This window comes from Schistocerca americana, chromosome 8, assembly GCF_021461395.2.
Source record: "Schistocerca americana isolate TAMUIC-IGC-003095 chromosome 8, iqSchAmer2.1, whole genome shotgun sequence".
Taxonomy (NCBI): domain Eukaryota; kingdom Metazoa; phylum Arthropoda; class Insecta; order Orthoptera; family Acrididae; genus Schistocerca; species Schistocerca americana.
The window spans coordinates 504,419,135-504,442,808 of NC_060126.1; the positions used below are offsets into that span (position 1 = coordinate 504,419,135).

Consider the following 23,674-nt stretch of genomic DNA (forward strand, 5'->3'; position numbering starts at 1 on the left):
AGTAGCTCTGCTTTTATTAGTTCATGAAAAGCAGAACAACAGGAAAGGCTTACAATCAGGTAGATTTCAACTGAGGGCTCTTCCAGCAATGGAGGTGACAGAAGGGCTCGGAGACAGAGAGGAACAGGTACGTGACAGAATCACAAACAATGAAGACAGGGCCAAAGGATTTGGTTTAACTGATTGGGAAACAAAAAGAATAATACGCATAACAAGGAGAAGATAAAAGCCTTTGATTTATTTTTTGAAGAAAGGAAGCAGTCCATCGTTTTAATTTTTTAGGGAGAAGTGAAATGGAGATTCCACTGTTAAAAGCAGGGGAGAGAGCGGCAAAGTGAAAAAGAGTGAAAAAGACTTCTAAAGATGAGGAGAACTTCGCTGATGACATGACAGAAGAAGAAATGGCGGTCAATACACAAGACTTGGGGAATCCTGAATTAGTTTAGGGGTTTAATAGAGGTTTGGAAGACTTGCGACAGACACAGATAACGTTCTTTCGGAATTTCTAAAATCACTGGGGAAAACTGGAAGCAAAACATAGTGCAAGTTGTTTGTAGACACTATGAAACTAGAAAGGGCCTATCAGACTTCCGGAAAAATATCATCGAAACAATCCCGAAAATAGCAGGGCACTTAAGTACGAAAACTATCACAGAATCAGCTTAGCGGTCCAAGCATCGAAGTTTCTGACAAGTATAACACACAGAAAGACGGAAAAGGGAATTCTGGATCTGTTAGAGTTAGGCGACTATTAGTTTGGCTTTGAGGAACGTTGAGGGGCAGTTCTGAGGTTGCGCTTGATAGTGAAAGCAAGACGTAAAAATCAAGACAAATTCATAGCATTTGTCGACACACAATAAATGGTTCAGCAATGAAAAATGGTGCAAAGTGGTCGAAAGTCTAAGAAAAATTGGAGTAAGCTTCATGGAAAAGACGGGTAATCAATATTTCGATGGTATTCTATAGACAAGTCGTCGCTTAACGCTACCAAAAATCTCGAAAACTAGCTGACCGAGTCACTTGTACTTTTACACGATAGATGAATGAACATTCGGACGGACACACACATACAGTGTATTTTTTTTAACAACATGCACAGGAAACTTCCTGGCAGATTAAAACTGTGTGCCGGGCCGAGACTCGAACTCGGGACCTTTGCCTTTCGCGGGCAAGTGCTCTACCAACTGAGCTACCCAAGCACGACTCACGCCCCGTCCTCACAGCTTTCCTTCTGCCAGTACCTCTCTCCTACCTTCCAAACTTTACTGAATTTCTTCTGCGAACCTTGCAGAACTAGCACTCCTGGAAGAAAGGATATTGCGGAGACATGGCTTAGCCACAACCTGGGGCATGTTTCCTGAATGAGATTTTCACTCTGTAGCGGAATGCGCGCTGTTATGGAACTTCCTGGCAGATTAAAACTGTGTGCCGGACCGAGACTCGAAGGTAGGAGACGTACTGGCAGAAGTAAGGGTGTGAGGACGGGGCGTGAGTCGTGCTTGGGTAGCTCAGATGGTAGAGCACTTGCCCGCGAAAGGCAAAGGTCCCGAGTTCGAGTCTCGGCCCGGCACACAGTTTTAATCTGCCAGGAAGTTTCATAACAACGCACACTCCGCTGCAGAGTGAAAAATCTCATTCTGGAAACATGCCCCAGGTTTTCTGTTAAACTGCGAGAAATAAAACGCTGTGCTGTGAAAACGTGAGATTTTGTTTTCTTTCCTGCTGTCAGTTTTAACTACGGCAACAGTGCATTTAAACCATTACAAAAATTGTTTCTCCCATACATAGTCTTTCTCATTACAGATATTTTTAAACACAAATTGTATACAGAATAATGTGCTGTTTTGTTTTCTTCCTCGAAGTCGGTTTTCACAGAAGACGGGAAAGTGGTGTTTGTGGCTTATCGGCTTATGATCAGATGCTACTATGGCATCTGAATTTGCATTAACAATAACATAAAAGTCAGCGTCAACGAGAGGGGGAAGAGGAGATTGACAGAGAGAGGTGGAGGTGGGGTGGGGGTGGGGGGGGAGGAAACGAACACAGGAAGGGGAAAGAGGAGATGGACAGAGAGGACATCACTCACATTCCATGCCCGAGGCTGGATTCGAACCTGCGACCGTAGCAGCAGCGCAGTTCTGGACTGAAGCGCCTAGAACTGCTCGGCCACAGCGGCCGGCAACGGACAGAGACAGGAGAGAAAGGGAAAGAGGAGATATAAAGTATGTTAACTGTAAGACGATGGAGTTGTCAGGGGAGTGCGGGGAGAGGAGGAAGCAAGCATTGGCTGGCGAGGGGAGAGGAGCCGTTAGGGGGGGGGGGGGGGAATGAGGCACGCCTACCAGTTGCAGTGCTGGCACTACCAATTGCGCGTCATGCCTACACGAAAGCAGACGAAATGCTTGGAAGTAAAACTCGCTTTCAATGTTGTCCGTAAACGAAACTGAAATCGTCATGTACATTAAAATCTATATATAAATGAATGTATGTATGTTTGTCTACTATGCGCTCACAAACCATTCATCCGATTGCAATGAAACTTTGGTGAGCTGTTCTCCGAACGCCCGAAAAGAGTAATAGACAACGTTACAACAGGTAGGTCAACGTAGCATGCGTAGCGCATATGATTAGAGGGAGGCACGGTAGCTCAGCGTGTTCGGTCAGAGGGTTAGCTGCCCTCTGTAATAAATAAAACTGAGTTAATGGGTCAACGACGAACTGTAACGGGTCTGAAACTTCCTGGCAGATTAAAACTGTGTGCCCGACCGAGACTCGAACTCGGGACCTTTGCCTTTCGCGGGCAAGTGCTCTACCATCTGAGCTACCGAAGCACGACTCACGCCCGGTACTCACAGCTTTACTTCTGCCAGTATCTCGTCTCGTCGGGCACACAGGTTTAAAAAAAAAAAAGGTAAAGCCTTGTCATGCAGCGGACCCGGTTTCGATTCCCACTGCTCGTAATTTTCTTTTCATTTTATTTCATTCCCAGCAATGTTAAACTATTAATTATAAAATTTAAAACAAGTCATATAGTATAACGTAACTGTCAATCTCTACATATAAAAATGAATGTACCTATGTCTGCCCTCTGCGCGTTCCCAAACCATTCATCCGATTGCGATGAAATTTTGGTGATTTGTTCTCCGTCCGCCCAAGAAGGTTTCTAGCCGAAAAAAAAAAGAAATAAGACACATTCCTGAGGATATATGACGTCATAAACAATGAGATGCCACCGCGGGAAAATACCCAGATTTACGCATCCACTATTTGAGAATGAGAGCACTTCGCGACTAGCAACAAACGTTACACACAATTTCAAACCTTTACGAAAATTTTTCTCGCCGACACCCCCCACAAAATAATGAAAGGAAAAAAGGTTGTCGCTTACTACATTTTCTCAGTACATAACGTAAATCTGCCCCAGTAGGCATGGCGTTTTAATGTATTATTTCGTTACTATTAACTCTAATCGCAACATATTTCGCATACAGTATTCACATATATCAGTAAATAGGGGGCTCCTTCAAAGTGATCGCGAACAAAATATCTGAAATGGAAACTCACCTTTTCTTGCCAGGCGTTTGTGGTGATACGCCAGGATGATTCTTGGAAAACTGTTTGAATCATCCAATGCCCAATGCTACGCATGCTTTGTCCTGTGTATGTAGCAGCTCTCACTGAAGATTTGTAAATGGGGTGAACCAATTTTTCCTGCTCCCTTTCCCTTTCGCAGCATTCAATCACACGCAATATAATTTTGCGAGCATCGCTACGTAATACTGGTTTCCTTCTAACCGTAGGCCTACCGGTAGGGGTTGCTGGCGACTCCCGAGATGGGCCAGCAACCGCCTCTTCACTCATGTTGATAATGTTTAGCACAACTGCACAATAAAAACACGCAGAACAGTACAGCGCAAAACAATAACGAAGCAGACGACAATGGCTACCTCGGACAACACAGTCAGCTACGTAATGTTGGCAGCAGTCGAAACTGCGTGCCTACCGAAGCCTCCCGACGTTTACCGACTTCTACCGATTCAGGACTAGGGAGAGGTCTGCCATCTAAAAGTTTACACACTGTAGAGAGAGAGAGGTTGGAGAAGGAGATTAGGACGTATACACAAATTTAGCAATTACGAAGCATTGCCAGCTTGGCTAGTCTACGAGGTGTGGCTAGAAAAAAACCTGACTAGTACTGGTGAAACAATAAAACGAATGCAATAAGGCTGAAAGTCGCGTGGCCTGTCACGTGACTCTCGCTCCGCCTACTGCTCGAGTTTCATCTGCCTCCTGCACTCACAAGGTGAGGCCGCCAATTGTGAAATTCAGATTCGATTCATACTGCGCATAATAAAAGCTCATGGCCAGAGGTGTAGTGTGGCAAAGCACCAAGTTGCACTTCTCAGCCGTTGTCGAGAAAATCGACAGTCAAAAGAAACCGTTGCGGTGAAATACTCTCTATGATTAATAATTTTCTACAGCGTCGTGGCGCAGCGGTAAGCGCTCGGATTCGTAATCCGAAGGTCGCCGGATCGAATCTCGCGCGTTGCAATATTTTTAATTATTAGTTTTTTGTAATTCAAATATATATATATATATATATATATATATATATATATATATATATATATATAAACTATTAATGAATTGCTTATGCATGTTGGTGAAAGCGGATCGCTCTCCAATTGTACCGCCTCCATTTTTCCGTTTTTTTAACAGGGTGTACCAAAGCTCTCCCGTCCGCACTGACTTTCGACGATGTTATAAGCTGCGCTAGGGACCGCATCTACCTTCTTTCGAAGTTAGCAGGCAACTACGCTGTTATGCGGCGGCTCGTTTCGGCCCATTCAACATCTGTCCTTCAAGTGTAACGAGCGAGTAATGGAGTTTATATTTCATACCTTCCGCAGCAAATTTGTGTTCGTGGAGTCTCTATTCTAATTCGAACGTTTGACTTACGCTATACGTATTCGTTTCGGAATACCGTTTGTACGTCTTCCGTTAACTATACGTGGTTAAGGGGATACGGAATCGGATTTTGGGTTAAAAAATCGATTTTTTTTTATTGGCGTATTATATTCTGCCATGTTTCCTCTTTAAAATGACGTATCATACATAGCTCTACTACAATTATAACTATTTAATTTTTATATATTTGTGAGATCGGGTATTGCGCTTTAGTTATACACGTCTCTCGTGGCTGACCATGAACTTTTTGGCAGTACCTTTAAAGTGACATGAATTCAAATATCCCGGTTTCCAGCGACTATTTATACACTAGTTGCCCGAAAATGTTTCTCTCTGGTTTCCTCAAGTTACTCTTTGACTTTGTGGCGGGACTGTTTTGTAAACAGTGTGATATAAGAAAGTAGTTGTTGTTGAGTTATTTCGTATTTAGTGCTTCATTTTTCGCAGTGAAAATGCCTAGAGCTAAAGCAAAAGTATTTAAAAAGCGTGTGAACTGGCAAAAGAAAAGAAATAATGATTCATTAGCAAAGCAAAGCAGTTCATCATCATCACTGTTGGAAAATGTGAATCCACTTATTACTGATTTGCCGAACGAACTTACACCAAATGAAAACAGTGCTTCTCATAAAAAACTAAGAGATTTGGAAGAGAAATATAATTTACTTGATAGAGGGAATGAAGTTTTTGAAGTCATTGATACGAATATATTGTGTGAAGCTCTTGAAAACAGTTTGTGCTGCAAAAAATGTCATGGAAACGTTTCTCTGAAAGTAGAATCCCATGTTGGCCTGGCTGCCCAGTTTAATTTAATATGCAGTGTTTGTAAATACAGCTGTAAGTTTCCAAGTTCGGTTTCAGTAACTGTAAATAATGGATACAAGAAAACTGAACTTTATAGTGTAAATATTAGGTTAGTTTATGGATTGCGAGCAATTGGTAAGGGCAAAGCAGCTGGTGATATGCTATGTGGTGTTCTAAATCTTCCAAGTGCACCTTCAAAGTTTGAAGCTTACAATTATGTACTAGGATCTGCAGTTGAAGATGTAGCACAGAAGTCAATGCAGGTTGCTGTGGAAGAAGCAGTGGAAGAAAATGACGGCAGTCGTGACCTCACAGTGGCGTTTGATGGCACGTGGCAGAAAAGGGGCCACACCTCCAACAATGGTGTTGTAACAGCAACTAGTGTTGATACTGGCAAGGTTATTGATGTTGCAATAATGTCTAAATACTGTAGGTGCACAGGCAGGCTGAAAAATGAACACAGTGATGACTGTATTGCTAATTATTATGGTAGTAGTGGTGGCATGGAGGTTGCTGGGGTGAAGAAAATTTTTCATCGCTCTTCACAGTGGTATAATGTTCGCTATGTCAGATATCTGGGAGATGGTGACTCTAAAGCATTCAAAGAAGTTTTGGAAAGCAAACCATATGGGAACAGTGTAAATATAAGCAAACTTGAATGTATAGGACATGTGCAGAAGAGAATGGGTGCCAGGCTGAGAAGGTTAAAATCAGTTATGAAAGGGAAAAAACTAGATGATGGGAAAACCTTGGATGGCAGAGGAAGATTGACTGATTCCATAATAGACCACATTCAGAACTGCTATGGCCTTGCAATCAGGCAAAATACAGGCAATCTTGAAGAAATGAGGAGAGCTATATGGGCTTTATATTTCCACACCGCATCCACGGATGAGCATCCACAACATGGTTTGTGCCCCAAAGGTGAAAACAGCTGGTGTAAATACAATAGGGGACTAACAACAGGAGATAAATACATTCACCACCACAGTCTACCATCAGCCATCATGGCAGAAATAAAGCCCATTTTCAGAGATCTGGCTGACAGAAGTCTTCTGATGAAATGTCTTCACGGAAAAACGCAGAACCCCAACGAGTGCTTGAATAGTGTGATATGGCATCGTCTCCCAAAAACAGTGTTTGTCGGAATTAATACACTACATTTTGGTGTGTATGATGCTGTGGCAACCTTCAATCTTGGAAATATAACTAAATGCCAGGTCCTTCAAAAGTTGGGTATGTGTGTTGGTTCCCGTACGGTACGTGCTATGTTCTTTTTAGATCAGCACAGACTAAGGCATGCTGATAATATAATCAAGACATTAGTGAAAAAAGCAAGACAGGTGCAGAGGGGTGCCAAAAGAAGACTTGAAGATGATTATGAAGACTGTGAAGGGGGTATTAGCTACGGATCAGGAATGTTTTAATCTTCTTTCTCCGTTTCCCGTAAGTTTACTTTTTACTTCATCTAGGAACATTATCTCAGGTACTGGTCAACCTAGAAGTCTGAAATTTTTATGACGTAGTGACATAGGTCCCTATTACATACTGAAACAACGATTTTTTAATTACTTGATTTACAAAAGACTTAGGGGTGATAGTCTAGTAAAAAGCGATGGAAAAAATTTACTTAAAAATAAATGTACAATATCTCTGTAAGAAAATACTTTGACAATAAACTGTTGTTTCAGTATTGTTGTAACATATGAATGCACATACAGTAAAATTTTTACCTCTCTGTCTCCAGTAGTTTGTGAGAAAATGTTCCCTATAGTAGGCATATATTAACATTGCGGGGATAGGTGATTCCGTATCCCCTTAACATTATGAAGACAATAACATTTGTGAAATACAACTTTGTTTGCGGAAAACATAATGATGTTCGAAGTCGCCAGTTTTTCCACGACAAACGACTTTCAACAACTTATTATATGCGTAATTGTTGCAACTGATTGCCGGGAATTATATATATGAATTACAAAAAACAAATACTAAAAAAAAAAGTTGCATGGCGCGGGATTCGATCCGGCGACCTTCGGATTACGAACCCGAGCGCTTACCGCTGCGCCACGACGCTCTAGAAAATTATTAATCGTAGAGAGTATTTCACGGCAACGGTTTCTTTTAACTGTCGATTTTCTCGACAACGGCTGAGAAGTGCATCTTGGTGCTTTGCCACATTACACCTCTGGCCATGAGCTTTTATTATGCGCAGTATGAATCGAATCTAAATTTCACAATTGGCGGCCTCCCCTTGTCAGTCTGCCCGTGGCGTCTGTTTTAAGTAGTTGACATTTTGTCTGTGCGTCGGAAAATGTTGAGTGTACAGAAAGAACAGCGTGTTAACATCAAATTTTGTTTCAAACTAGGAAAATCTGCAAGTGAAACGTTTGTAATGTTACAACAAGTGTACGGCGATGATTGTTTATCGCGAACACAAGTGTTTGAGTGGTTTAAACGATTTAAAGATGGCCGCGAAGACACCAGTGATGACACTCGCACTGGCAGACCATTGTCAGCAAAAACTGATGCAAACATTGAAAAAATCGGTAAACTTGTTCGACAAGATCGCCGTTTAACAATCAGAGCAGTGTGTGAGTTAACAGGAGTTGACAAGGAAAGTGTTAGGCAGATTCTTCATGAAAGTTTCAACATGAACAAAGTGTGTTCAAAAATGGTTCCAAAGTGTCTCACAATTGAACAGAAGGAACGCAGAAGAATGATTTGTTCTGACATCCTGGAAAACATTGAAAGTGATCCCACCTTCTTACAGAATGTTATTACTTGCGATGAATCGTGGTTTTTTACTTACGATCCCGAAACTAAACGCCAATCGATGCATTGGAAAACTCCTGGTTCTCCACGACAAAAAAAAAACACGAATGTCAAAATCGAAATTCAAGGCAATGATGATTGTTTTTTTTTTTTTGACATCAAAGGGATTGTGCACATTGATTGGGTACCAGAGGGACAAACAGTGAATCAGCATTACTACATTAGCGTCCTGGCTACCCTACGTGAGCGAGTACGGAGAAAACGGAACGAGTTGTGGAGAAAAAAGTCATGGATCCTTCACCAAGACAATGCCCCAGCTCACAGTGCGTTGTCAGTGAAGACGTTTTTGGCTAAACACAACATTCCCATCTTAGATCATCCACCCTACTCACCTGATTTGGCCCCCTGTGACTTTTTTCTTTTCCCTAAAGTCAAGTCAGCTTTGAAAGGAACTAGATTTGAGACTGTTGAAGCAGTAAAAGAAAAAGCGACGGAAGTAATGTATGGACTTACCGAAAATGATCTGCAGCATTGCTATGAACAGCGGAAAATTCGTATGGAGCGGTGTAGAGACCGAGGAGGAGAGTACATTGAAGGAGATAACATGAAATTGTAAATAAATGTTTTTTCCAGCATCAGTCCGGTTTTTTTCTAGCCGCACCTCGTATAACATACTAGCTGAGTACAAGGCGTTGCCCGGGTATGTATTTATTCCATCGTTTTATTTCCTCCTTCAGGCCCCCTCTCTCTGTCCATTTCTCTTTCCGCCTCTGTCTATCCCCTTCTCCCTGCCGGCCGAAGTGGCCGTGCGGTTAAAGGCGCTGCAGTCTGGAACCGCAAGACCGCTACGGTCGCAGGTTCGAATCCTGCCTCGGGCATGGATGTTTGTGCTGTCCTTAGGTTAGTTAGGTTTAACTAGTTCTAAGTTCTAGCGGACTAATGACCTCAGCAGTTGAGTCCCATAGTACTCAGACCCATTTGAACCAACCTTCTCCCAATATCCCTGTCTATCTCTCGCCTACCCGCTGACTGTCCATCTCCTCCTACCACTCCCCTTTCTCTCTCCACGTTATTACGTACACCCCGATAGGAAGCTGCTGGTTCTTATCCCCACAGTATTCCTTTACAGACCATAACTAATGTGTGCACCGAAAACATAAATAAATTAAAACGTCATGCATGGTGCAGCAGTTTTTCACGCATCTCCGAGTTTATGACGTCATATCTCCTGACCCAAGTGTTCTACAGTGATGTATTTTCTAGGTACTTCCAGTGGCATATGTTGTCACTTTAGCGACATGTATTGCGAGCAGAGTTAATAATAAATAAGTAATAAATTTAAATCATCATTCATGGCGCCGCAGTGTTTCAACATCTCAGTATTTGATATCATATCTCCTGAATGGTGTGTCATACAATGGCATATGGTTCAAATGGCTCTGAGCACTATGGGACGTAACTACTGTGGTAATCAGTCCCCTAGAACTAAGAACTACTTAAACCTAACTAACCTAAGGACATCACACAACACCCAGTCATCACGTACAATGGCATAATTTTGTTGATACATTCAGCGGTACATGCGAATACTATTTGCAACATGAGTCACGGACACAATTAGTAGTAAAGATGTAATAAATTGTCATTTTCCATGCAACGATTTTACTGCATGAACAGCGAAAATGTTGTAAGCGATAAACTTTTTCCTTTCTTCATTTTTTGGGCCTAGTCAGCGAGAAAAAGTTTCGTAAAGGGTATTCGAGCGTCTTGGGCTACGTTGCTTTTCCAGCCCCCACCCGCACACATTTGATACATAGGTGGTTCTTGCTCCCAAAGCAATTCTTTCCAGGCAATAAGGGACATGTGTACCAAGTTTGGTTAAAATCTATCCAGTGGTTTAGGAGAAGATGTGGAAAATACATACATACATATATACATATATACATACATACATACGTACATCCATTTTTATAGTATGTATGGACGTATGACTACAGGAAACTAGGTGGAACAATAAGAACAGAAAACCAAGAACAAAATTCTTTATTAACGAGGGTTAAGCACGGATGCAGTCTTACTCTCTTATTGTTCAGTCTCTACATCGAAGAAACAATGACAATAACAAAAGAAAGGTTCAGGATTGGGATTAAAATTAACGGTGAAAGGATGTCAGTGACAAGATTCACTGATGACATTGCTATCATCAGTGAAAGCCAGGAAGAATCACAGGACTAATGGAATGAGTCTACTGATCACTTTGACTAATGTGTAGCAGAAACAGGATTAGTGAGAAACGAATCATCGAAATTGGTGATCGAATTAGATGAAGTGATGTACTTCTGATAGCTTGGAAGCAAAATTACACATGACGAATGAAACAAGGAGGAAAGAACAAGCAGATTATCGTAGACAAGACGGCATTTCTGGTGCAAAGAAGTGTACTAGCGTCAAACATACACTGTTCAGACACAGTTATGTGACCGACAGTCAGCAGCCTCAATAACCATCTTTGGAAGCGCGGACCGCTGAGAGGCGTGCAGGAAGAGCGTCAGTGAAGTTCTTGCAGGTACCGACAGCGATGTCGACACCAATTCCATGGTGCGCTAGGTTCCTCGGTTGAGAATCCTTGACGCGAACAGACCGATGGAGGTGCTCCCACAGACTGTCGATTGTTTTTAAATCCAGGAAGTTTGGTGGCCAACGGAGTACCATAAACTCATCCTGCTGCTCTTCGAATCACGTACGTACATTGCGAGCTGTTGGACACGATGTACTGTCATGCTGGTAGATGCTATGGTGCCGAACGAAAACAAACTGCATGTAAGAGTGACCATGGTCCCCAAGGGTAGATGCATACTTTTGTTGATCCATTGTGCTTGTCAGCCAGCCAATTTACCATCCGGCATAACAGTCACCATAATTGTATACGAATGCGTTAAAGCATGGGTTTAGTTGATCTTGATACAACTCTCTCGATACCTCTAATTTCCAGGATTCCTTTCATATGCATTTCCTGTTCGAATCCCGACTGCTCGGATTTGAAAACAAATTCCTTACTGAACGATAAGTTTATCTCATCTACATATTTTCAGGCCGGTTTCGCAGTTTGCTGCGCATCGTCAAGTTGACGCTTTGTGTGAAATTTCCTTATCAAGTCATGCAATTCTGCAGCACTGTTTGGCGTTATGCAACCATCCACTGCTTCCCTTGAAATCACTAATCCATGCCGCGTGCAATTTAATGCGCATAACACAGTAGATCACTATCACGCAGATCCTATATAAACTGTATCGAGCATCCTTGAAACGAGCAAACGCTAGTTTTTGGAACAGTTGCGCCTTGTCTTCGCCTGAATATCTGTAGCTTTTCTTCTGCACTACACGGCCATATTGGTGCGGACCTACTCGAAATATATATATATATATATATATATATATATATATATATATATATATATATATATATATATATATATATATATATGAACAGATTTCAGAACAGATACGATATTTCGTCAGAAAGGCACCCAAGAAATTTCGCAGGGTGAGAAAAAAGTGGCAGCAATCTGCAAGATAAGTCAGTGGACAGGAGCAGTATATATATTACTACGCTGCGGGTAATCTCCCATAATTATGTTTAGTACCTGCTCCTTGAACGACGATTGTCCTTTATTACGTTTCACTGGAGGCGGGATTTGTGGCTCCCTGTCCGACAAGATGATTAACTACATGGCTCGACTCCTGTTTCAGTATCACTTTCACTTGTTAAGCACGTATCGTTACCATTGTACTGCCCATGCCCATTGTCCGCACAGTGGAGCTTATACTATACCAAGCAGTCCACTGACTTATCTTGCAGAAAAGCTAATACATCATCTGCCACTCTGCGAAATTTCTTGGGTGCCTTTCTGACGAAATGTCAATTTCGGCAACTGTTGTTGCAGATATAATGCAATATTTCATTTATTTATCGTTGCCTTTCCTCTGCTTTGTATCAACACCACTAGCACTGTAACACAGTGGCGAGTTTCTCGTCGACCAAGCAGTTCGACTAGGCTCCGTAGCCTCGTGCTGTGCGCACCACTGGATACCTACAGTCCCGCCCTTTTTGCTATCAGCAGGCAATATTGTGGCTGCACGGTGGACAATACAGTGATCGACCAGAACATCATGACCACCTACTGTGTAGCCGGTACGTCCACCTCTGGCACGGATGACAGTGGTGACACATCGTGGCAGAGACGCAATAAAGCCTTGGTAGCTCGCTGGAGGGGGTTGGCTCCGCATCTGCACACCCAAGTCACCCAATTCCCGTAAATTCCGGGAAGGGGGCCGATGAGCTTTGACGCCACGTTCAAGTACATCCCAGATGTGTTCGATTGGGTTCAGATCTGGCAAGCTGGGGGCCCAGCACATCAACTGAAACTCGCCACTGCATTTCTCGAACCACTCCATCACAATCCTGGCAGTGTGACATGGCGCATTATCTTATTGAAAAATGCCACTGCCATCGACAAACATGATCGTCATGAAGGTGTCTAGGTGGACCGCAACCGGTGTATGATACTCCTTTGCCGTCACGGTGCCTTACACGATCTCCACTGGACCCACGGATGCCCACATGAACGTTTCTCAGAGCATAATGGAGACCCCGCCGACAATTCTCCGTCATGCAGTACAGGTGTCAAGGAGCTGTTCTCCTGGAAGACGATGGATTCGCGTCCTCCTATTGGCTTGATGAACAAGGTGTCGAGATTCATCAGCCTATACAACGCTCTGCCACGGCGCCAACGGCCAGTGTCGTGGTCACCTGCCCATTTCTGACGTAACTGCCGAAGCCGTCGTGTTAACACGGGTCGTCGGCTGCGGAGGCTCATCGTTAGGGGTGTTTGACGCATTGAGTGTTCAGGTACACTCGTACTCTGCCCAGCACTGAAGTATGATGTTACCTCCGCCACAGTTCGCCGCCTGTCCTGTTTTACCAGTCTGCCCAGCCTACGACGTCCGACATCTGTAATGAGGGGTGGCCGCCTAACCCCACGACGTCTATACGCTGTCTCGCCTCGGTTTCGCTACGTGCTAAAGACACTCACCACACCACTCCACATTTGCTGTCAAATGTTCAGTTTGGTTTTAGAAATGGTTTAACAACCGAAAATGCTATTTTCTCTTTTCTCTGTGAGGTTTTGGACGGATTAAATAAAAGGTTGCGAACGCTAGGTGTTTTCTTTGATTTAACGAAGGCTTTTGACTGTGTTGGTCCACAAAATATTACTGCAGAAGTTGGACCATTATGGAGTAACGGGAGTAGCTTACAATTGGCTCGCCTCTTACTTTAAGAACAGAAAGCAGAAGGTAATTCTCCGCAATATTGAGAGTGGTAGTGATGTTCAGTCCCAATGGGGCACTGTTAAGTGGGGTGTTCCCCAAGGGTCGGTGCTGGGGCCACTGCTGTTTCTTATTTATATAAATGATATGCCTTCTAGTATTACAGGTGATTCAAAAATATTTCTGTTTGCTGATGACACCAGTTTGATAGTGAAGGATCTTGTGTGTAATATTGAAACAGTAACAAATAATGTAGTTCATGAAATAAGTTCGTGGCTTGTGGAAAATAATTTGATGCTAAATCACAGTAAGACTCAGTTTTTACAGTTTCTGACTCACAATGCAAGAAGAACCGATATTTTGATCAGACAGAATGGGCATATTATAAGCGAGACGGAACAGTTCAAGTTCCTAGGCGTTCGGATAGATAGTAAGCTATTGTGGAAAGCCCATGTCCAGGATCTTGTTCAGAAACTAAATGCTGCTTTATTTACCATTAGAACAGTATCTGAAATAAGTGACACTTCAACACGAAAAGTAGTCTACTTCGCATATTTTCATACGCTTATGTCGTATGGTATTATTTTTTGGGGTAATTCTTCTGATTCAAAAAGGGTATTTTTGGCTCAAAAACGGGCTGTTCGAGCTATATGTGGTGTAAGTTCGATAACCTCTTGTCGACCCCTATTCAATAGTCTGGGAATTCTGACATTGCCCTCACGGTATATATTCTCTTTAATGTCGTTTGTTGTTAGCAATATTAGCTATTCCCAAGCGTTAGCAGTTTTCACTTAGTTAATACTAGGCAGAAATCCAATCTGCATGTGGAATGCACTTCCTTGACTCTTGTGCAGAAAGGAGTGGAGTATTCTGCTGCATCCATTTTTCAATAAGCTACCACAAGAACTCAAAAATCTTAGCAGTAGCCCTAACTCTTTTAAGTCTAAACTGAAGAGTTTCCTCATGGCTCACTCCTTCTATTCTGTCGAGGGGCTCCTGGAAGAGCTAAATAATTAAGCAAATTCCAGTGTTACATTCTTGATTTTCTTTATTTAAACTCACGACTTGTCACCTGAATATGCTTTTTTATATTTCATTTTATCTGTTTCTAATATCGTGTTATAATTTCATGTATTGACTCGTTCCATGACCATGGAGACTTCTCCTTAATTTGGTCCCACGGAACAATCAATAAATAAAAACACACGGCAAGTCGTGCAGTTTCCGAAATGGTCGTGTCGAGCCTAGGGTTCATCACAAACCTGCCCTCGGTCAAAGTCAGATTGGACCGCGCGCCTTCCCCATTCTACCCAGCGACAGCACGCTTTACTGTTCCTACACGCGCCGTGCGTGTGCCTGACTAGCAGTCACTCCTCGCCGGGTGACGCTGCTATCGCTTGGTCGCTGGTCGTGATGTTCTGGCTGATCAGTGTACGTGGGGGGATAGAATACCTTTAACACCTCTGGCCTTTTGCGACCTCTCACTCAAGAACTTCCCTGCAAATAGCAAAATAAAGCTATCCTCGCCTTTATTGCTATATGTAAGGAGTGTAGAGTTCTGATCGTGGCTGTAGCCGACATACTTTGCAGGTGGCGGTGAGGCAGTGAGCTGTGGCTTGGTGCCGCTGCCGCCTGCCCGACGTCGGCTCCAGTGTAAAGGACGGGGGGCGCTCATTGGGCGCCTGTTAAGGTCGGCCGCAGCGGAAGAGATAATCAGCGGCGGCGGCGGAGGCCGTGGGGGCCGGATTACAGCGGGGGCGTGGAGGGGGCGGGGCGGCACGGGAGCGGCCGAAGCAGGGGATGCGCGCCAGTGGCGAGAGACACTGGGGATGGGAAAAATCGACCGGTATCTTAGTCGTGAATAACCGGTACTTTTCAGTATTTGTTTTCCCTCGGTTACATCCAGTGTTTTCTTTATTTTTTACTAATAAGCGGGTAAAAAGAAATACCAATACCCACAGCGGCAGTGCTACATTTTTTGGTTATTAATTAAAACTTTTTTAAAAAAAACGAGTTATATGTATTTTGATCCTGCAGTCATTATGAATTAAGAGAAAATGCGATTACAGACGTTGGCTGCGAGTGGGCATCGATTTAAATCAATAAGGAAAGTTGAAAATTTGTGCCAGTCCGTGCAGCTGCGATGACCACTGTAACTCGATGGCTTACTGGTTAGAGCATCTGGGTAGTGGGCAGGAGACCTGGGTTCAAATCCGGGTCTGGCACAAATTTTCAACTTTCCTTATTGATTTAAATCGATGCCCACTCGCAGCCAACGTCTATAACTCCTTTACCTCTTAACTCATAGTGACTCCTGGATAAAAATGGTGCGGGTGCGACGGTACCTAACGGTTACTGCTAGTGTAGTTGTTCTTCCAAACTGCTTCACTTGCAAGCAAATCTATTGCGTCTTTATCTGTGGAAACTCGTACTTTAGGTACTTATGCTATGCACGGCTCTGTTTAAAAAATTAGCTCAGTGTAGTCATAGGGACAAGACGCACATATCTACTCTCATGCCCCGCAGCTAGTTCATTCTAAATAATAACCTGTAGCTGTGATACCTGCAGTCAAATATTCCGTGAATTGGCTAGAACTGCGAGGTAATAAAACACACAGAAATCAAAATAAAGTTAATGAATAATTCAACAACAAGGTTTCTATTCTAATGTCTATAATTGATACAGATGATGGATAGTGACGTTGAATAATATTTATTCAAGGAGGGGCATTTCAAATAAACGGGAAGTGGTCCAACGATTTTCATTTTAAAATACAGACAAAAATACCCTTACCAGATTCAGTAAAGTTACGTTGACAGCATTATGAGAATAGTAGCAAAATCCACACACTAAATAGTCGTCAAGGATGCGCAAAAACTAAGTACATTTTGTGATCACAATACATGAAATATTCGCCATCTCAAGAAAGTTCAGAGTTCAACATGATGATTCAAAAATTAACACATGCGATGTATACTATGTCAATTCTCAGTTCCGTAAATCAAGAAGAAGTCGAGTCTTATTCTGGAGCACATTCAGACCTTTCGAAATGTGAAGTCCCTTCAAAAGTTAAACTATGGTAAGTGGCATTCACCGCCCGGAATGGGGCATCCGCACCATTAAATGTCACTCATTACCACAGGCAAGTCTTCCTCCTTCCAGAACTAGGTAAAGTGTCCCGAATCGTCCCTTTGAGCTCTTCACTCAAAAAGTCGGTCTCCACTTGACTCCTGTAATTTTCTACCATTGTCTGCTTTTCCATTGGCCGAAGGCTGTTGCCACCAAAAATACATCATTCTATAGAGGTGGTTCGACCCAGCACTACCACTTTCATGTACTACGCAAATATATTACAACAACACTTAATTAGACGAAATGTTGTAAATATCCGGTCACACTCAGAGCGAGTACAATGATTGCAAATACAGGTTTGTTCATAAATAAATAAGCTAGTGCTCTTGCACAAGTGCGCCCACGTTAAATGACAATGAACTGTCGTTAAACAATTATTTACGCCAGTTTGACAGGAGTGTCTTTCTGCACTCTTTTTGATGGTAGTGTCGGCGAACACTTTTAAATTACTATTTTTAATAGCACTTGCAATCAACACACTTACAAAATAGTAAAAATAGCTACACAAGTGTGACAAATTGTGAGATATTCATGCAGTATTCCTTAGCTGTGTAACTCTGGAGAATACGACATTCCGGCAAACATTTGCATAACGGAGAAGACACAAAAGATATGGTAAATCATTAAATAAAATAGATACAGATACGTAGCTTTCAGGTACGATAGCTATAATGCTGTGCTATCATCTGGGATACCTTTGTTGAAATCACATGAAGCGATCAAAAGTGGTTAATTCAGAGGTTCATTGTGTAAATATTTTTTCACTATGAAATTTCAGCTTCTGTAGTGTTAAAAAAAATGGTTCAAATAGCTCTGAGTACTATGGGACTTAAATTCTGAGGTCATCAGTCCTCTAGAACTAAGAACTACTTAAACCTAACTAACCGAAGGACGAAACTTCCTGGCAGATTAAAACTGTGTGCGCGACCGAGACTCGAACTCGGGACCTCTGCCTTTCGCGGGCAAGTGCTCTACCATCTGAGCTGCCGAAGCACGACTCACGCCCGGTCCTCACAGCTTTACTTCTGCCAGTATCTCGTCTCCTACCTTCCAAACTTTACTAGAGCACTTGCCCGCGAAAGGCAAAGGTCCCGAGTTCGAATCTCGGTCGGGCACACAGTTTTAATCTGCCAGGAAGTTTCATATCAGCGCACACTCCGCTGCAGAGTGAAAATCTCATTCTGGTAACCTAAGGACATCACACACATCCATGCCCGATGCAAGATTCGAACCTGCGACCGTAGCAGCAGCGCGGTTCCGGACTGCAGCACCTACAACCGCTCGGCCACAGTGGCCGGCATTTCCGAGAAGTACCTGAAGTTACAACATTCTGTCGTCATCAGTTGAACGAATATTGTAAAATTTACTTCACAATGTAAACAAATGTTAAAATGTAAATAAATGTAAATGTCGTGTGACTAGGGCCTCCCGTCGGGTAGACCGCTCACCTGGTGCAAGTCTTTAGATTTGACGCCACTTCGGCGACTTGCGCGTCGATGGGGGTGAAATGATGATGATTAGGACAAAACACAACACACAGTCCCTGAGCGGAGAAAATCTCCGACCCAGCCGGGAATCGAACCCGGGAGCTTAGGATTGACAGTCTGTCGCGCTGACCACTCAGCTACCGGGGGCGGACAAGAAACATTGTAAATACTTTAAAGAAAAATGTTGATAGCATCACCGATTTGTTGTTATTACTGTCATTGTGCTTAGTCCAACTGGTTTGATGCACCTCTCCACACTATCATATAAGGTCTGTTCAAAAAATTCCGGAATTTAATCCACAAAATTGTTCTACGCTTATCTTTTATTTATTGAGCACGGTCTCCTTCGAAATACTCTCCTCCACAATTAATACACAAGCTCCCAATGCCGTTTCCACTTCCGGAAGCAGTCTTGGTACGCCTCTTGCTGGATAGCGCGAAGCGCCGTATGCGAATTTTCTTTTATCTCGTCTATAGTTGCAAATCTTTGTCGTTTCAACGTCGTTTTCAACTTTGAAAATAATAATAATAATAATAATACGTTCTGCCAGTCGTAAAAGGCGACGAAAAGAACAAACCACTAATAGGGCTAACCCCCTTTTAGTGTGATTAGTTGGTTCAGGACAGAACTAATGAAGCCTCGGACAAGCGCTGTCATGGCCGGGGACGACGCTTGAACCCTATGCCCGCCCACAATGGTAACGACACTGCTAGCCACACGGAAAATAATTTAAATCCAAATAGAGGTGTTTTGCAGGATATGCTTCCTGTAACCACTCTAGAAGGAAAACAAATACAGAGGATGAGATGATCAGATGAAGTTAATCGACAACTCATGTTCTGTTATTACCAAGCAACAAACCTAGGAACCAAAACAACTGGATACAGATCACAAGTATACACAACATTTATTACCAGATACCCAGAATTAAAATTTTTAACAGAACAACGACTAGCTGATCAGATCCGTGTAATAATCAAAAATAACAGGATACCCCAGTCAGAATTAGAAAACATCAAACAACAAGTACAACAAGTACTGGAACAAAATAATGTGCAATCAGAAGAAGAAGAAGAAAATACAGTAATGGACTCAAACATCCCAGAGCAAACAAACAAAGAACAACACGCATCAATTAAACAATCAGAGGACAACGAAATCTTAAGACAGCCACCAGAACAAGCACAAATAGAACATGAAGTGACACAGATGTTAGATATAGAAGAAAAATTTCAGCTGACATATATAGAATACAAAGACACAAATACAGACATTAGACCATTCTTGCATAGACTGCCAAATAACCCACAAGTCGAAACAACAATAAAAACTATCAACACAACCATACACAACAAAATAAATGAAAACACAACTATGGAAGAGTTACAACTACTGGTTTATACAGGAGCACTCACTACACTAAACATACACACTAGGCAGAGATCATAACCAACCAACACACAGAAGAAACCCACAAAACCAGCATGGCAACACAGGCTACAGATCAGAATAGAAAAACTGAGAAAAGACATCGGACAGCTAACACAATTTATAAAAAATGAAATGTCAGAAAAAAAAACGAAAAAGGTTAGGTAAAATCTCACAACAAGAAGCGATAGAGCAATTAGATGAAAAGAAGCAGAAATTACAAGCATTGGCCAAACGACAGATACAAAAAACGTGAAAATAGAAGGAACCAAAACCAAACATTCAACACAAACCAAAAGAAATTTTACAAGACAATAGATAACACACACATTAAAATAGACAATCCACCAAACATAACAGACATGGAGCACTTCTGGAGCAACATATGATCAAACCTGGTACAACATAACAGCCATTCACGGTGGATACAAGCAGAAACAGACACATACAAGATGATACCACAAATGCCTGAAGTGATAATTTTGCAACATGAAGTCACCCAAGCAATTAATTCTACTCACAATTGGAAAGCCCCTGGAAAAGACAAAATAGCAAATTTCTGGCTAAAGAAGTTCACCTCAACACATTCATTCACATCTAACTCAATTATTTAACAGTTACATTGCAGACCCATACACATTCCCTGATACACTTACACATGGAATAACTTATCTGAAGCCTAAAGATCAAGCAGACACAGCAAACCCAGCTAAATATCGCCCCATAACATGCCCACCAACAATATACAAAACATTAATTTCAGTCATTACACAGAAATTAATGACACATACAACACAGAACAAAATTATAAATGAAGAACAAAAAGGCTGTTGCAAAGGAGCACGAGGATGTAAAGAGCAACTGATAATAGATGCAGAGGTGACATATCAAGCTAAAACTAAACAAAGGTCGCTACACTACGCATACATTGATTACCAAAAAGCTTTTGATAGTGTACCCCAATCAGGGTTACTACAAATATTGGAAATATACAAAGTAGATCCTAAATTGATACAGTTCCTAAACATAGTAATGAAAAATTGGAAAACCACACTTAATATCCAAACAAATTCAAATAATATCACATCATAGCCAATACAGATTAAGCGTGGAATATACCAAGGAGACTCATTAAGTCCTTTCTGGTTCTGCCTTGCTCTGAACCCACCATCCAACATGCTAAATAATACAAATTATGGATACAATATTACTGGAACATACCCACACAAAATCACACATTTGCTATACATGGATGATCTAAAACTACTGGCAGCAACAAATCAACAACTCAACCAATTACTAAAGATAACAGAAGTATTCAGCAATGATATAAATATGGCTTTTGGAACAGACAAATGTAAGAAAAATAGCATAGCCAAGGGAAAACACACTAAAATAGAAGATTACATATTGGATAACCACAGCGACTGCATAGAAGCAATGGAAAAAACAGATGCCTATAAATATCTAGGATACAGACAAAAAATAGGAATAGATAATACAAATATTAAAGAAGAACTAAAAGAAAAATATAGACAAAGACTAACAAAAATACTGAAAACAGAATTGACAGCAAGAAACAAGACAAAAGCTATAAATACTTATGCTATACCAATATTGACCTACTCATTTGGAGTAGTGAAATGGAGTAACACAGACCTAGAAGCACTCAATACACTTACACGATCACAATGCCACAAATATAGAATACATCACATACATTCAGCAACTGAAAGATTCACATTAAGCAGAAAGGAAGGAGGAAGGGGATTTATCGGCATAAAAAACCTACATTATGGACAGGTAGACAATTTAAGAAAATTCTTTCTAGAACGAGCAGAAACTAGCAAAATACACAAAGCAATCACTCATATAAATACATCGACTACACCACTGCAATTTCATAACCACTTCTACAACCCTCTAGGTCACATAACATCAAGAGATACGAAGAAAGTAAATTGGAAAAAGAAAACACTACATGGCAAGCACCCGTATCATCTAACACAGCCACACATCGATCAAGACGCGTCCAACACATGGCTAAGAAAAGGCAATATATACAGTGAGACGGAAGGATTCATGATTGCAATACAGGATCAAACAATAAACACCAGATATTACAGCAAGCATATTATTAAAGATCCCAATACCACAACAGATAAATGCAGACTTTGCAGACAACAAATAGAAACAGTAGATCACATGACAAGCGGATGTACAATACTAGCAAATACAGAATACACCACAAGACATGACAATGTAGCAAAAATAATACATCAACAACTTGCCATACAACATTAATAAAACAACACATTCCCACATACAAGTATGCACCACAAAATGTACTGGAGAATGATGAATACAAATTATACTGGAACAGAACCATTACAACAGATAAAACAACACCACATAACAAACCTGACATCATACTCACCAATAAAAAGAAGAAATTAACACAACTAATCGAAATATCCATACCCAATACAACAAATATAGAAAAGAAAACAGGAGAAAAAATTGAAAAATACATCCAACTGGCTGAGGAAGTCAAGGACATGTGGCATCAGGATAAAGTTGACATTATACCAATTATACTATCAACTACAGGAGTCATACCACACAATATCCAACAGTACATCAACGCAATACAGCAACAGCCAAACGTATATATACAACTACAGAAATCTGTAATTATTGATACATGTTCAATTACCCGAAAGTTCCTAAATGCAATGTCCCATACACCGTACAGTTAAAAGGAAGTCACGCTTGATCAAGGTCCGCGTCACCTTCCATTTTTGACCCGACGTAACGTCTGAGAAAGGGAAGAAAGGGTAATGATGAGAGGTTGTTAGGGTGGAGGGGGACGGGGCGGCACCTACCGACAAGCGTGATCGTGCGGCTGCGTCATCGTGATGCAAGGTCCATGAAGTGTGTCGCCACACTTCAGGCCGTTTCCTTCTCACATTTTCTCGCAGGTGTCGCAACACGTCCCGATAGTATAACAGATTAACGGTTTGTCCCTGTGGCACAAATTTCGTTGACATTGCTCACATGAGCGTCGGTAGACGTCGAAGGGCGTCCCGAATGAGGGTCATTTCTGAACCGTGTGAACCGTTCGTGAAACGCCAAGTACGGCTTAAGCACTCATCTCCGTAGCCTTCCTGCATCATTTGGCGTTCTCTGTAAAGATTTTCTTGTGTTACACGCAAAATTTAATGCAGATATGTTGCTCTGCCATCTCGAAATTCGCGACACAACGCTCTACTCAACAAAGCATTGAGCAATAACTAACAGACATAAAACAATGAAAAACATTAAGCACAGGTGTGTGAAGGGATGCCAACCGCATTTCGCCCCAACATAACCGTTTGTGCGTAATTACGAACGCTCCGAAATTTTTTGAACAGAACTCGTACAGTGGATTCGCACGTCCTCGAGAAACTTAACGTCTGCAGTTTATCATTGCTTTCAGCCGTCCGCAATACCAGCATAACAAGTGTAACGTTCCACGGCCAGATCAGTCATTCCTCCATACCGGTGTGGCTCCAGCTACCAAAAATTCTGCTGTCCCTCTTCAGGGAGATCATGTCTGTCTGTCTGCCTACACCACAGAAATCCCTTTGATGTGGTTGGACGTACGCTATGGCTATCTGCATCGAAGAGGCATGCAAGCCACCTCAGCACGCAAAGTTCCAAGATGCGGACGTCATAGCGAATATTATTTATTTAGTATGTTTGTTTGTTTTGT

The 23,674-nt window shown here is 41.9% G+C and overlaps 1 non-coding gene across 1 annotated transcript; it reads right to left on the reverse strand.

Annotated features, from left to right (window-relative positions):
* Positions 1 to 1,125: 1,125 nt before the first annotated feature.
* Positions 1,126 to 1,200, reverse strand: Trnas-cga. Its single transcript has one exon. It is a non-coding gene; the product is annotated as a tRNA-Ser (tRNA).
* Between the last annotated feature and the right edge of the window lie 22,474 nt (positions 1,201 to 23,674).